The sequence below is a fragment of the Lampris incognitus genome, chromosome 16, assembly GCF_029633865.1.
Source record: "Lampris incognitus isolate fLamInc1 chromosome 16, fLamInc1.hap2, whole genome shotgun sequence".
Taxonomy (NCBI): domain Eukaryota; kingdom Metazoa; phylum Chordata; class Actinopteri; order Lampriformes; family Lampridae; genus Lampris; species Lampris incognitus.
Window position 1 is genome coordinate 37,924,360 of NC_079226.1, and position 10,624 is coordinate 37,934,983.

At 43.2% G+C, this 10,624-nt stretch overlaps 1 non-coding gene across 1 annotated transcript; it reads left to right on the forward strand.

The window, feature by feature from the left end:
• Window positions 1-10,036: 10,036 nt before the first annotated feature.
• Window positions 10,037-10,142, forward strand: LOC130126919 (U6 spliceosomal RNA). The gene has a single exon (XR_008811768.1). It is a non-coding gene; the product is annotated as a U6 spliceosomal RNA (small nuclear RNA).
• The last annotated feature ends 482 nt before the right edge of the window (window positions 10,143-10,624 follow it).

The following is a 10,624-nucleotide window of genomic DNA, read 5'->3' on the forward strand; positions in this document are numbered from 1 at the left end:
AAGTCAACGTGACCGCAACTACTGCGTGCCATCACGCACACGCGTTACACGTGTCTGTAGTTGTCCACTTTTTTTTATTTATTTTTTTTTCCCTTTCTTTCTTGCACGTCCCAGTAAAAGTGCTGGTCCAGGTGAAGAACAGCCAACAACAGAAGTACGTGAAGTTGGAGGAGGTTGAGGGACAGTTTGACTTTCTGCAATTCCATCAAAAAGGTGTGTAATTTTTACTTAAGCTTGTTTGAGGAAAAGTCTTTAAAAATACACCCACATTCTTTTATAACATCATTCTGAAGCTCCTTCATGTTGGAGACTTTTTTACACGCCTTTAGCGTACTCTTTGATAAATGGAGATGAGGCCTACAATGGTTCTGTTGTCTGCGTATTTTGTTATTTTCACAGCGCTATCCGTGGATGTGAGGTGGGTGGTGTAAAGTGAGCAGAGCCAGGGGGAGAGAACAGAGCCCTGAGGAGCACCTGTACTGAGGGTAAGAGGGTGTGATGTTCGGTTATTAACCTTCACCCTCTGTAGCCTGTTCCACAGGAATATCCGAATCCAGTGGCATATGGCGGGGTCAATGTTCATATCCAAGAGTATGTAAAGAGTTTGAGTGGGTTGGTGGAGTTGAAGGCGGAACTGAAGTCTATGAACAGGATGCGTGCGTAGGTGTTTGGTGATTCCAGGTGTTGCAGGGCATGGTGCAGGGCTATGCTAACTGCATCCTCGACCGACCGGTTGGCTTGATAGGCGAATTGATATGGGTCCATCATTGGGGAGGTGCAAGATTTCAAGTGTGACAAAATGATGCGCTCAAATGCTTCCATGGGCACAGATGTTAGGGCAACCGGTCTGAAGTCATTGATGCAGGTGATCTTGGAGGCTTTTGGCACAGGAATGACGGTAGAGAGTTTGAAGCACTGTGGGACTGTACATTGACTTAGAGAGGTGTTAAATATGGTGAAAAATATTGGGGCCAATTGTGCTGCACAGTGGCTCAACAAAGCAGGACTGATGCCGTCTGGCCCTGCTGCTTTCCTAATGTTCAGCTTTTTGAATGTTGCTGTCACCTCATCCTCCTGGATGCAGAAGGTTGGCATTGAAGTAGGAGTAGGAGGGATGGCTGGTGGAATAAGTTTTTCAAACTTTGCATAAAACGTATTTAATTTAATTTATTTGGGAGGTTATGGTCATCAGCAGGAGGGGAGCAGGGGCGTTTTTTATAATCTGTCATTTCCTTAAGTTTTTTTCCATATTGCTCTGGAGTTACTGGAAGAGAATTGTTGTTCGAGTTTTGTTGCGTAGCCGGACTTTGCTTTTCTTATTGCAGCACGCAACTTACACTTGGCTGCTCTGTACTGATCTCTGTTTCCGTTTTTGTATGCCCAGTTCTTTTCTTTGTGTAGGAAGTGTAATTCTTTTTTCTTTTCTTTTTTTCTTCCTTCCACTTTTCCCCCTTTTTCTCCCCAGTTTGTAGCTGGCCAATTGACCCTTCGCTAAGCCCCGCCCTAGAACAGCCACTGTCCAATGCTACGTTAGTAACCGTTACTAAGCAGGGGAGGCCTGGCAAGCTATCGAGGAAATGCCGAAGCGATGTGCTTACGGTACCTGCAAATCAGACAGCAGATATCCTAAAAGTTTGGAGGGTGGGGTCGTATTTTGGGCTTTTCCTAAGCCTGAAACACAAGAGGAAAAATGTCCAATGTGGATCAAACAGTGTGGAAGACCTCACTCACAGCTGAATCCATCGAGGATAAACAAAAACACATGATATCACAATATTTAGTTTTTGTTTTCTGGTGATTACTACTGATATGATAGCTCACACACACAAATATAAGTGACTGCTTAGTTGGCTTATGCCCTGGGCCGGCTCTGAATAACCTTACACATGCAGATGTATAATAAACTGAACCTTCATTTCGTAGCTGGACATTTCTGCTTCATCTTCCAATCCGTTTGTAGGTTATGTGACTGTACAGTGCTGCTTTGTGGGTTTCAAAAATAAGTGAGCTCCTTCTAGAGACGTATCTAAGTAGCACGTGGGACATGGCTGTCACGTGTTCTGATCCTAGAACGTTCTGGGCATGAACGTTAACCCTCTACAATAAACAAGATATACCAATGCTGCCCTCTACTGGCCCGGTAGGCACATATCATTACATATATGGTTCTGGTTATTGAAGTAGCAGCAGTTTAGTAGTAGTAGTAGTAGTAGTAGCAGCAGATGTAGCAGTTGTACTTGCTGCAGTAGCAGTAGTGGTAGTGGTAGTAGTATTTTACTACTTATTGATCCCCTTGGGGAAATTCTCCCTCTGCATTTAACCCATCCTAGCTGTGTAGCTAGGAGAAGTGGGCAGCTGTTGTGCCGCACCCGGGGACCAACTCCATTTCATCTTGCCATGCCTCGGTCAGGGGCACAGACAGGAGTATTAACCCTAACATGCATGTCTTTTTGATGGTGGGTGAAACAAGACCACCCGGAGAAAACCCATGCAGACACGGGGACAACATGCAAACTCCACACAGAAAGGACCTGGGACGACCTCCCAAGGTTGGACAACCCCGGGGATCGAACCTAGGACCTTCTTGCTGTGAAGCGACAGCGCTAACCACTGCGTCACCGTATACCTGCCATCTCAAACTCTACCTGAGAACAAAGGAGTAGATTTGCTGGTCATTGCTGGAGGAGCAAGGAAGAACTTGCAAGCGACCCTCTGCTTTAGTCACCCACACGTGGAAAGACATGTGTGGGAAGGCCTGCAAGAAATTACATCAGTCGACTTGTCAACGACACAGGATGTCCATCTGAGGATCTTCCAGCTGCTCTGCAGGATCGAGACGGGTGACGTGAGAGGGTCAGAGCCATCCGAGGATACTCGACCTGATGATGATGATGAAAAAACCAAAACAAAATTGTAGGACTCTTATAAAACCAAACCAGAAACTTGCTGAAAGCTTTTCCCTGCTCTTGTCATGCCATAGAAGTGTTGTTAACCAGACCACCATTAAGAATCCTGTATGTGGATTCTGAATCTAGATGCATTGGTGCAAACAAGCAATGTGGTTGACAAATATCCAATAACTTCCCAAAGAAAAGCCATGATGAGGAGCTACATGCAAACATGTTGTGCTGGAGTCCTTGTTATTTTTCACAACTTTTCATGTTTCTCTGTGTCGCACTTTGGCATGAAATGTGTTGTTGCTATAAGACAGAAGTACCAGCAGAACTGGGTGAATGACAGCTTGTTTTTGTATTCAGATATGAGAATGGTTTACCTCTCAAACGACAGTGATGAAGACTAATGTGGTCCTATGAGAGATATAATGATGCTGTGGTTGGTGACTATAAACAGGAAGTATTGCTGTGATGCAGAAAGGGAACCTGCCATCTTAATCAATCAAACAAGTTCCATTGTATATAGCACTTTTCAAGCTGCAAAAGCCACTCAAACTGCTTAACAGTTATTTAATTTACACACATGATTGTGTCAGATTTTTTGAGAAAATACATGACTAAATGCAAGTAGTGTTATCGTTTTATTTATGTAAGTTAGAAATGGGAATGCCCCGAAGAACCCATGACCCATAAACTTCACCTGTCTGTGAAAGACGTTACCAGTTGTGTGTTGGCAGCGAATGAGAAGGAAGAGGATTATTGGTGATAACATCTTAATGCAGGTGTGAGGTGTCGTTTGCTACAATCCAGAGATGTGAGAATGTACGGAGCAGGTTTTTGTATTGCAGAACAGTGTTGCAGAGCACTGTGTAGACTAGCAGCACAGAAATAAACCCCACTGCTGTCCAGCCTGATGGCTTCAATTATTATTGAACAGTTTTGGTCTTTATTTGCACTCCCTTCCAGTCTAACAGAGAGTCCAGGTTCGGGTCTTCTGGTGTTAACAAACATGTCTCCCAGGTATTGCATCATTCCATTCTTCAGTTGTTTGTACCAAAGAATTTGATTGTAGCCATCAATAGTGTGTCGACAGGTGATGGTGGGTGTTTGTGCTGTGTTGTTGTCCAGGACCATGTCAGCTGGAGTCTGGTGAACTTGGTCCCTCAGAGAGGAACCTGTGGAGCAGAAATCAACAGGTTGTGTATGTGATCCATGTTCAGCACGTTACGGTCACATGCTTTACCCTCGCAGCTCTCCTAATAGAAGAATATAGTGGCACTGAAGAGACATTTCACAGCATAACGTTTACATGGCATTACAAGCCATCTTGGCTCATTTATTTGTAAAACAACACATTTTATTTGAACGTCAGGAAAACTTTATCAGCCTGACTGTAAGTATCTCTAAAGGTGGTTGATACCTATTAATCTGAAGAAGTGAAGTTTAAGTGGTGATGAAACGGCTTGAAAACCTAAATAAATGAGCAGATGTTACCTGACACCAAAGCATATGCCGTGATGCTGAGAAAGACGATGATCATGCTGTTTGTTCTGAGTGGTTGACTACGAGGCATAATCCAAGTTCATATTATTATTATTATTACTCCGCAACACACAGTACATGGTCTTTAGACTGGTGCAGCTTTGCTCTGGTGAGGCTACGCATCATTTTAGCAAACCCATTTTTCTCTCCAACACATTTATGTGAATGTTGAACACGTGACTATCTTAGAGAGTGACGTCATCAAACCACCTCCCTACCCCCCATATACACCTCAGCTACCCCTCCAACTCGGGCTGCTGAGTTGACATATACAGTACAGGAATGGATGTTATTGTCGTTAGGCTTAGGCTACGTCATGGAACAGCATCATAGTGATAGAATTTAATGGAGGATTACACAACAACAAAGATTTGAGGTCCACGTTTCATTTTGTAAGACAACCAAAAGTCCCCTCACTTAAACAACAAACGGTACATTTGCTGAAAACGTGTCGTAGCTCTCGTAGAGTATTGTCAAGTGGACTGTAATGAAGAGTCCTGTGTTTTCTGAATGTGACATGGTCTTATAAAGCTACTGGTGGTAATGGTAGATAGTATTTAAAGTCTTTCTTGTGTTACATATAATGTTAAATTTGTCTGGTATCCACATAACCTGGCTGGTGACCAACAGACACGTATATGTGGATTAAAATACTACATGAATGGCAGTACAGTATTAATTTATCCTTTAGTTCCACAATAGACAATTAGAAGAAAGAAAGAAAGCCACTTTATTGTTGCAGGTGTGTAGGAAGACTCTGGTGCAGGTCTTAATCCAGACCAGTGCAGGTGGTTTTGTAAAGAGCAGAGCTGCATCTTGGTCAGCGTGCATCGCTGACTGCACAGTAATAGACTGCGTTGTGTTCAGGTCCCGTCAGGTCGGCTAGAAGAGACCCGTTCTTCACTCCTGCCCCGCTCAGATCCCCGGTGGTTCAGAACTGGTTCTCAAACCGTGTTTCCGTGGTGACATCTTTGTAGTTCACATGTCCAATGAGTCTCAGAGCGGTGTGTCCAGCTGACTGCTGGTACCATCACATCCGTCTGTAGTCCGTCCTGCCATGGGTGCAGACATTTCACACCAACTAAAAACTGAAAAACCTGGTGAAGTGTGGAATAACCTTTATTCCTCAGTGAAACTTCTGACACTTAAAATCAGTTGTGAAGTACATTTGGCCCAACAGTCCCTGCAGTCACTGACCTGCCATTTCACATATATGTAAGGCATAATGTACAGCCAGCAGGTCATTATTGTGACATTATTTCACAATAATGACCTGCTCACTGTACATTATCCTGTTATTACACAGCTACTTACTAAAGACATCAATAATTAGACCAAAATGTTGAACTAAAAGTGATTTTAGTGATTTAAAAATATTTTATTGCTTCTGCTAAAAATAGTCCGGTAGTCTGTTAGACCTGTCTCCATAGCAACGGTCTGTGAAATAACAGACCGCATATTGCCGTAACTGACCAATCAGAATCCAGTATTCAACAATGCCATGTAATAATGATATTTAATGTTCCCAGAAATAGTTACCTGTAGAGTAACATGTGACATGTGATCTGACCTAGTTGGCAGCCATATTGTCTAGCTATGATGATCACAGATAATACTGAAAAACCAAAATCCCCAAAAAATAAAAAATGTTGAGACAGTTATGTTGGTGAGGATGTGAAATAGTAAAAGTAAAGTCTTTTAGGTTGTGAAACGTGTGTTGCATTTCCTTCATTCTTCGTCTCAGCAGCTGTGTGTGCTAGTTCTTTAGAAGTAAACACCACAACACAAAGGAAACCAGAGCCTCATATGTGACTGTTAGGTTGGTCACAGTGATGTGAGGAGTTATCACAGTGGCTTTATATTTGGTACAACAGGTGGAGGGAGGGTCCCACAGGTCTGTGATGTGGTGTGATCCTGTACACACATGGATCAGAATCCACAGAGTGGATCAAACTGTAGGTGGGAGAATTAGAGGAAGACGCCCCCTACAGTGGATGAGAGAATACAGCCATGCAGTTGGCAGCAGTTAGATGCTACAGTATATGAGGGTTTTTGTTCAGCTATGGAGGACGTCTGCATCACTGTGTTGGCTGACAGCGCAGAAATACAAGCCTTTATCCTCTGGTTCCAACTCCTTCACCGTCACACTTCCACTGTGAGCGTCTGGCTTGGTGGTGGGGAATTTCTCCTGACTGAAGTCATTTTCATACACAGGTTTACCACTTGCAGTTGTAAGGACCATTTGTTTCATTCCTTCCCCTGGAAGCTGTCTGTACCAGTACATTAGGATGTAGGTAGCACCCTTGGTATGACTGCAGTTCATTGTGGCAGAATCACCCTTGTTTCTCCACAGTACAGAGGTCTGGATGACATCACTCCCATCCATAAAACCTGTTTATATGTGCAGTAAAGGTTAGTCAAGACAGTTATTCCAATTCACAAAGACATTTGCTTAAAACCATTTCCACCATTGACTTTTAGTGTTCTAATTCCTCCATCAGTAAAACCTGTATTGAAAATGTTACACATGGAAAAAAATTGTTTCAAGTTACAATTGTAGTTTAAAATCATTACAAAACTATTTTTCAGTGAGATAAAATCAGATTTATTGACAAAACACATTTGCACATACAACTTTGACTCTGTGGGTTCTTCACATGTGTGACAATGAACGTAACACAACAGCAAACAATAGAAAGTTTAAATGAAAAAGAATAGAAACAAGCAAATACGATTAACAATGAAATCACCTTTTTTTTAATGTAAGACTTATTTTTTAGATTGTGTGTCCATCTCTGCCACAGAGAGGTGATGATACTGTACATTACCTGTACTCCAGAGCAGTAATACTGACAAGCTGAGGAGGCCATGTTGGATGATGATAATGTCCATGTGCTGGAAGACAGAGAGCAGCAGGCTTATTATAGAGTCATACACTGTTTCTCTAGTCAGTGATATGAAGAGGTGTCATAGTCTCTAGCTGGTAGAACAGGTGGTGGGAGTGTCCCAGCGTTCTGTTCGTCAAAAAAAAAGTAATGTAAGTTAATGGGAGTGTCATTACGTCCTGTAACGTCTTGAACTTAAACGATTATAAACTACAGTTTTTATAACTTTGAGATGAAAAATGACCAGTTATATTCGAATTCCACAGTGCCTTTCATCGTTGATAATGTTCATGGTGCTTATCCTATACTGTGATTATATACCCACTTCTGTTCCACATGTTGTGGTATGTTTTGTTTTTTTAATTATGTACAGTGACATGCTCTGCTTGTTCAGTCCCAGTCCACCTAGCTGACATAAAGTGGTGCAAGCTAGCGACCTTCACACTAACTCAGTAGAACCATACAGAAACCTTTGTAGAAACTGGAAATGGATGATACCCCCCCCCCCCCCGCGCTCAGGTGGATCAGGCCCTGACCTCCTTCAACCCTCAGCAGATCCAGCATACTCTGAGGCACCCAGTGCAGTTTGTCCCAGAAGAAGAGCCTGGATCTTGGACAGCAGGTCTGGTGGGGGGTCAACAACTGACAGGCGATGCCATAAAATTGATGATACCAAGTTGTTAGTAATCAGGACTCACCCTCTGTAGGACATCTTGGTTAAAACCCACTTCCACTTTGCTAACCGACCTTTGACCTTTTCAAGAACATTTTTAAGAACAACAGACTGATCACCTAGAAACACTCTTAAAAATGTTAACCCCCCCCACCTTCCAAATCAACTCCCAAGGCAAACAGAGCTTTTTCTCCAGTACACCCCCAACACTGAGAGCTTTGCTTTTGATCCAGTTAACTTTGGCTGAAGATATTAAGCCAAACGGGATGATGTCCCTCACCAACATGTCAATGTCCTGCTGACTGTTCACCACAATTACTAAATCATCTGCACAGGCTGACAGTTTTAAGGGTGCACTACAACCTGGGATAGTTATACCCTGAAGTTCAGATCTAAGTTGGTGTAACAGAGGCTCAAATGCTAGGGAATATAACATGCCTGAGAGGGCTCAGCCTTGTCCAATTCCTCTTTGGATTTGAAAAGGAGCACTCAAACCTCCATTAATTTTCAGCCCACTGTGAATGTCACAATACAGAACCTTAATTTTGTTAATTAAACCAGGACCAGAAACAAAGGCACTCGATGTGAGCCATAAATATTCATGCTCAACACGATGAAAAGCTTTTTCTTGATCAATTGATAGGATGCCACCTTGGAGGCCAAACAGCTTACAGATCTCTAAAAAGTCTCGAATCAGAATGATGTTTTCTGAAATCAACCTGCCAGGTACACAGTAGGTCTGGTCACAATGAATCACTTGTTCCATCACTTCCCTCAGCCTGGTTGCTAACACTTGACAGGACCTTATAATCAGTGCAAAGCAGAGACACCGACCTCCAGTTTTTAATGGACTGTAGGTCACCTTTCTTAGGCAGTAAGGTGAGAACCACCCTTCTGCAGCTTAATGGCAGATGCCCTCTGGTGAGACTATCATTTAGCACTGCCAGCAGATCCCCTTCAACCACTGACCAGAAAGATTTGTAAAAACCAACATGTAGACCATCAACCCCAGGAGCTTTCCCACTCTGCATGCTCTGCAGAGCAGCATAGAGTTCATCAGAGAGAGCTGCTTCCAACTCTACATTACTCTGCTGTTCAACCTGAGGGAGATCGGTATAAAAACTCTGAGACACTGACTGCTGCTCTCTATGCTCACATTTAAACAGATTACTGTAAAAAAAGACTGCCATTCAGATTACGATCGCAACGATTTATGACGGACCGGGGATACGTCGACTAATGCTCATGCATCATCCGCCCAAGATGGCGGCCTGAGCAGAGGCACCTTGCCGCTGCACGTCTGTTGTCGGCTGGATTTGCTGTTGTGTGTGTGTGTTTTTTATCTTCCTCGCTATTTGTGTGTCTGTTTGTTGTTTAAATCGGAGAGTACTGCTGGTGTCGTGTGTGGTTTCCGCTTCTCCCACCATCTTGTCTTTCCCCTCTCTCTCCGTTTTCTCGGCCCTCCGTGCTAGCCGCCTAACTAGCTAACTGGCTAACGAGCACTCGGCTAACGTTAGCTTTACGTGACCTCTGGCCTCCTGGCTCTGCACGCTAGCTCGCACATCTGGCTCCGTCCCTCAACTCCAGCTTGATGTTTTTATTTTGTTTTCCCTCGGCAGTGGACGCTATCCCTCTTTGGGCCATCATCATTTTTTAAAGCGACTTCGAGGGTTAGAAAAGCGCTACATACGTGTAATTTATTGTTATTATTATTATTTCTGTGGTGTGAGATTCTACATGGTCTGCCTGCTTTTCCTCGTGGGAGCGGGTTTATCCATCGCCGTGTCTCCTCACCGCTACACCAATCCTGGCTGACTGACGCAATAACTCCCAGAATTCTTCGCGGCTTTCTCGCATAGAAAAAGTGTTAAAACAAATACGTTTAAAATCATTATAAACATTTAAAACATATCCAAATCCCATTTGCTACGTCTTGTGTTGACTGTGTTGTGTTTTGTACATACTTCAAAAGAGTGACACCCTCACGGGGATTCCTTTGGATTTAGCGGGCTTTATATAGCGCCCAGACTCCTAGCATAGACGTGTTGCTCCGGCAATACACATATTAAAATTGGACCGATACAGAGAAGATTAGCATGGCCCCTGCGCAAGGATGACACGCAAATCCGTGAAGCGTTCCATATTTTTATTTTTATATCTACAATATTTATTCAGCTTTCATAGCATTTGCTATAATGGCGTAAAAAAGACCCCTAGTGGCAAGTTGTGTACCTGCACTGTGTAATTTCAGACGGTAGGAATCCCTTTGAGAAGTGAAAGCTGGCTGCGGTTGCTTTCAAGTATTAATGTAACACGTGGTGATTTAAAAGGTGTTGGGTGTTTATGTGGCAGAGTTGATCACATCAGCGTTATCCGCTGTTATTCCAACTCCGCAGAGATGTAATTCAGCTCCCACGTATTTCACCTGTTCGGTCGGAGACGAGGAGACAAGTCGGCCCCATTCTCCTCCTCCATGCAGTTCTACAGGGTAAGCGCAATTACGTTAAACTTACTGAAACAATTATAAAACGATGGCGTGTACAATAAAACATCTACGGATAATATTTGCTTTACAAAGCTGTTTGTTGCCAGAACTGTACAACAAATTTGTACAGGTGATTAGCTAGCTA